Source organism: Carya illinoinensis, chromosome 1, assembly GCF_018687715.1.
Source record: "Carya illinoinensis cultivar Pawnee chromosome 1, C.illinoinensisPawnee_v1, whole genome shotgun sequence".
NCBI classification, from domain to species: Eukaryota; Viridiplantae; Streptophyta; class Magnoliopsida; order Fagales; family Juglandaceae; genus Carya; species Carya illinoinensis.
In genome coordinates this window covers 40,055,701-40,061,925 of record NC_056752.1, presented here as the reverse complement: position 1 = coordinate 40,061,925, position 6,225 = coordinate 40,055,701, and the positions used below count along the sequence as shown (strand labels likewise).

The 6,225-nt window shown below is 36.5% G+C and overlaps 1 long non-coding RNA gene across 1 annotated transcript; it reads left to right on the top strand.

Moving 5' to 3' along the window:
• Window positions 1-2,257: 2,257 nt before the first annotated feature.
• On the top strand, window positions 2,258-3,460 carry LOC122318691. Its single transcript, XR_006244898.1, has 2 exons — window positions 2,258-2,825; window positions 3,075-3,460. It is a non-coding gene; the product is annotated as an uncharacterized LOC122318691 (long non-coding RNA).
• The last annotated feature ends 2,765 nt before the right edge of the window (window positions 3,461-6,225 follow it).

The window sequence follows — 6,225 nt, the reverse complement described above, 5'->3', positions numbered from 1 at the left end:
AGAAGTTCAAAAGGAGATTTATTTTGAAGAATACGACTGGGGGTGCGATTAATAAGATAAGCAGCAGTGAGAACACATTCGCCCCAAAATTTTAAGGGTAAATGCGCTTGAAAGCGGAGACTGCGAGCGACATTCAGGAGGTGCCGGTGTTTTCGCTCCGCAACACCATTTTGTTGTGGAGTTTCGACACAGGTACGTTCATGAATGATCCCGTGGTCATGAAGAAAATTTTGAAATTTATGGGAGAGAAATTCTTGTCCATTATCAGTTCGTATGATTTTAATCATGGTATCGAACTGATTTTGAATAAGTGCAAAAAAATGGAGGAGATGAGTATAAGTTTCAGATTTATGGCGCATGAGGTATATCCAAGTGGAACGAGAAAAATCATCGACAATAGTGAGAAAATAATAAGCACCACAAAGTGAAGAAGTATGGTAACCACCCCATATATCACAAAAAATGCGATTGAAAGCAAAAGTACTTTTATTAGCATTTAATGGAAAAGGAAGTCGAGTATGTTTTGAACGAGCGCAAATATCGCAATCAGAAATAATACAAGGATTATTATTAAAAAGAGTGGGAATATTTAAACGAGAAGGGTGACCTAGGCGTTGGTGCCATAGGATCTTATTAGCGAGAGTCTGAGTAGAAAAAGCCGTGACGGAGGGAGTCCGATATACATAAAGTCCATTGCAAAGCTCACCCGCTCCAATCAGCTTCGTCGATTGTGGGTCCTGAAAAAGACATTGAGTGGAAGAAAAAAGAACAAGGCAAGTATTAGTTGATGTGAGTTGAGGTATAGAAAGTAAATTAAAATGAAATGAAGGGACAAAATAGACATTAGCTAAAATGAGAGAATCGGTCAAAGGGATGGTGCCGATCCCTTCAATGGGAAGTGATGAACCAGTGGGCAAGCAAACATTCGGAGGATTGGAGAGGGAGGAAAAATCAGAAAATAAATTCCGATCATGGCACATGTGGTGGCTAGCTCCACTATCAATGATCCATGTTCGGCCGGAAGTGGAAGAGAAAGGGGAAGAAATATTACCCACAAAATTGCTGGAGGGATTCGGTGGGCTGAGCAAATCTAGGAGCTTTTGGTAGAGCTCAGGTGTGAGACCGGGTACCGGTGAGTGTGTGGTGGACGAGGAGGCCTGATGAGCCATCGGTGAGGGGCCCGACGGTGGTTTACCGAGAAGGGAAGGCTGGGTCTTTGGGCGAGGTGCTCGGCCTGGAGGGTAGCCAATGATGCGCCAGCACCGGTCACGGGTGTGGCCGTTCCGGCCACATTCGGAGCATCGGAGGGGTGGTTTCGAGGAGCCACTGGAGTGGGCAGCAAAACTGGTGATTTCGGTGGAGGTGGGCCGAAGGTGAAGGAGCCGCTGCTGTTCCTCCTGAAATAAAATAGAGAAAATTTTGGTGATGGGGGGAAGGGGTTCCATGGTTAGAATCTGGGTTCTCAGTTGAGAGAAGGAATCATTGAGGCCAAGAAGAAACTGGTAAACTCTTTCATCCTCTGCTTGTTGTTGAAATTCTTTGAGATCACTGCATTTTTGGAGATGAGTAAGTTCATCCCAGATTTGTTTAATCTGGTTGTAGTAGTCATGAATGGAAGTGGTGTTTTGATGCAGGGAAGCTAATTCTCGTTTGAGATGGTAGACCCGTGCGTTGTTTCCATGACAGAAACGAGATTGAAGATCAAGCCACACTTCACGCGGATCGGTATGGAATTCAAGAGAGTTGGCTAGGGAGGGGCTGATGGAGTTAAGAAGCCAGGTAAGAACCATGTCCTTGGTTTGATTCCATTGAGAATAGTTGGGTGAGTCGGTGTCTGGTGGAAGAAGGGAACCATCAACAAAACTGAGTTTGTTTTTGGCGTTGAGAGCACGAGTCATGGCTTTTTGCCATTTGGGGTAATTATCTCCAGTAAGTTGGCCAGAGACGAGAATAAGGCTAGGAGAATCAGAGGGATGAAGGAGATAGGGAGAAGGAGAAGAAGGAGGGGGGTTGGAGGGTTCGGCCATGATAGATGTTGGGTTTGAAGGTTTAGGAACGTTGTTTGGCTGATACCATGTCAAGAATTGAATTGAATATATTTCTAAAGTGTGTTTACAGTGTAGGATCGTATAAAATATATAGTACATGCCTTGTCTTTCTATGGTAACAATTATAAAAGGAAGGAAATAATTTACAATTATAATAGAATGCTAAGATCATGGAATGGCTAATTTGGTGGGATATGATTCTGTTAATATCAACCCTTGCCTGTTTGTCATTGTAGAGGTTGCACATGTGATTCTTCAAAAAATTTTGCTGCTTATCATAATCAACATTATGTGATGACATTTCTCATGGGGTTTACTGATGCTTTTGATTCTTTGAGGTGTCAGATATTGATGATAGATCCCATTCCATCTATTAACAAAGCTTTCTCTCTTGTTGTACAAGCGTCAAATGCTTGTTAGCCAAAGATATACTTATTCCGCCCCTGTTGAGTCTATAACCAGACAATTCTTTTAAGAATTTTAAGGCAAATGCATGTAGCAAAGTCACCTGTAGTCACTGTAGTATTCTTGGACACACACTTGACAAATGTTATAAACTACACGGTATTCTCCTAACTATAAGTTTCGAGACAAGGCAAAAGGTGGACCTGCCTATTTTAATACAGTCTAGACCACTGAGAGTTCATCTACTATGCCCCTAATTGTGGAACAATGCCAAACAACTGCTGGCCTTACTGAAACCAGTTTCTTCTCCTGCCAGTTTAGTCAACAATGTCATTCCTTCAGTTAACATGGCACTGGTTCCAAACTTTTCAGGTAACAACACTTGTGCTACTGCCAGTTCACTTAATTGCTATTTTTGGATCATTGATAGTGGAGTTTTAGATCACATGGTTTTTTCTCCTAGTTTTTATACCAACATACCTACTGTAGTTTCTACTTTAGTCAAGCTGCCTAATGGTACCTATGCTGAGGTTTCACACCTTGGTGATATCATCTTAAGCCATTCCCTCACACTAACCAATGTTTTGTGTGTTCCTATTTTTTCTTTCAACCTTCTCTTAGTCAGAAAATTAACCCAAACAGTCAACTGTTGCTTCCTTCTTCAAGTTGATAAATGTTTCTTGTTGGACCTAGCAACTTCGAAGATGATTGGGATGGATGAATTGCAAGATGCTCTCTATAAGTTGACTGTTCCCAGCTCATCTGCTATTCGCAAGAATTCATCTTTCTCTACTTGCTCTTTTGTTCAATCTGATGTAGCATTATGGCACACTTTAGATTAGGGTATCCATCTTTTTCTAGATTACAACTCTTAGATGAACACATTCATATTTTGAATTCCAAGTTTGATTCTTGTACAGTTGTACTATACGTCCAATTGCTAAACAAAAATGCTTATCCTTTCCAATTGGTAATCATAAATGTATTGCCTCTTTTGATTTGGTGTATTGTGATATATGGGGACCTATGCCGTCAATTAGTTTACTTGTAAAGCTGAAAAAAATGCACTGCAAAACTTTCTTGATCTGGGTGTAAAAACGAACACATGCACGCACAAGAGACCAAATGCCAGCCAATGAATCTAACTAGACGGCATATATAGATATTCAATGTGTCACATGATTTCGTGTGCTTGATTCGAGGAGCTTAGCTAGGATACGAGGGGCTCATGTTGCCATCCTTCTTCCACTCCATCTGAAACAGTTTTGGGGGAGATGGGCTTTCTGTATATCGTATATAGCACAAGCTGCGATATTCCAAGTACAAACCCAGATCCATTTGGTACCTATACCAGAAAAATCAGTTCTGTCATTCGGTTGCACAAAATATAAGTTTAAATTTCTATTTTCTTGCAAGGTTTAGGAGGATATTTCAAATTATATATGGTGTCACAAAATTCTGGAGAAAACGTACAAGAAAAACAAAATATTTCATTTATTAATTTTTCCACTGTGTCCCGAATATGACTCTTTGGAATTTAATGGAAATTCAAATCAATGGCGCCCACAGTGGGCAGCCAACCTCGCATCATGATATACATAATTTATACTCTCCGTCAAAAATATATAATCTGGCTGATGAGACTACGATTGATTTGAATCGAGGCTCTGTATAAATGAAGAAGAAGAAGAAGAAGAAGAATCTGGCTGATGAGACTACGATTGAAGAAGAAGCTACCAGAAGAAAATAATAATGTCCAGATCGATGTGCTGCAGAAAGTAAGCTCGAGTGATTGAATTGGGTGATGAGACGCACAAACAGCTCGATCCCAAGCATGCATGCATGCAAGCTGTTTAATGATTAATCTTGGAAGGGAAAAAAGATAGAAATTAAATACAAAAAGATACGATAATATCATAATTGACAGCTTTTGTGATAACTGGAGATAGAAGAAAGATTTTTATGTTGCTTTCACCAGAGATTGCCGCAGAAAAAAAGGGTTAGATTATTTATTTATTTATTTTTAATCAAGCATATTTTATAGATAGATAAAAAGAATTACCAAAAGTCAAGGAGGGTCTTTGTCATTATCTATATATATTAATTAAGGGATTCGCCAAAAAAAAAAAATTAAGGGATTCAAAAAGTGAGGGGACCATGACGTGTCCTCTCTCAATTAATTACCAGCACTCATGTCTAACTTAATTTGATTAATTTAATTAAATAAATAGTTAAACTTCTTAATTAATTTGCACTCTCAACGCACATGATTTGGTTGTAAGGCTTTGTTTAAATAAACAGTTGAACTTCTTAAGTCGCTTTGTTTTCTGTTTTCTTTTTTCCATCCTTTGTTTGTTAGGCATGCGCTTGAGATATGAGACGTATTTTGGCTGCTAAAACTAGTGGAATCCCGTTAAAGATTTACATAAAAGTAATCTCACAAATTGATATAGTTTGATATGATTTATCAGATTGTAAAATTACTTTTATTATAAAATAGATATAGCGAATTAGATGAAACTAAGTCAATTTATAAGATTGATATTATGTAATTATTTTGTAGATGTAGCAGTATTTTTTAATTAATACAGTGGGAAACTTAGAGCACCTAAATCAGGTTAAATGCATTGACTTGCTGAACTTAAAGTTTGACGAGTTTTACTATATACAAGTAAAGTCGTGTATTAATTTACATACTAATACTGATTTTTTCATACTTAAAATTTAAATTAGTACTGTTTTTAATAAAATCTACTTTTTGATCAATCAGAATAAATTAGTGTACATATTAATGTATAATTATACTTACAATTAGATTTTTTTCAAATTTGACTAGCCAGCTCAAAATATACTCACAATTAACTCTCTAAATCTACAGTAAATTTTATTTTAGGATTTTTGAATGACCAAATGTAACCAGTCAAAATGTCTTGCCATACATTTTTTCTTTTCATTTTGCTTTTTTGTGAGCTAATCTAGCATTATAATTTGTGAGCTACACGTTGTGGAGTTGATCAGTATACACATTTTTATGCAAAATCTAATTATTCAAGTTAACATTAAAAAAAAAAAAAAATTATAGAAGCCCAGATATATCAATGAGAAGCCCAAATCAACCAAAATCTAAATGGAGAAGTGTATTTTTAGAAAAAACGAACGGTCTAACGAGAGAAAATGAAAAAAATGATTTTACAAAGAAATTCAAGTTGAAGTGAATAAAATTATTGATAAAAAGTTCTGTTTTATAGTAAAAGAATATAACAATTGGAAAAGTATATATATCTGTTGAAAGAATAAGACCGTTAAAACAAATATAACCGTGGAGAAAATATGACCATTAAAAAAATAAGATTGCTATAATAATACTATATCCGTTTGAATAATATAAACCTTAAAAATTTAATAAGTGCTTCTTTTCATAAGGAACTAAATATTTCAATTACCATTAAAATTAAAATAAATAAAAATTATAAATATATATCTACATGAAATAATGATAGATTTAGAGATTATTATTTAGTGTTATTGAAAAGTAGGTGGAGACCAGAGTCCAGACCCTAAATTTAGACCATCAGATTTCTGAATTTTGTCCCTTACACGCAAATTGCTCCACGTACAATACACATAGGAACGTCGATGAAAATCATATATATGGTATTGGGACTATGTAGAACTTTCTTGCATGTCTAATTGGCCACCGCAATGGAAGTTTTCGCAATCAGAGTTGGAAATTCAAAATATAGAATAATCTAGCATTCATATAATACGATGA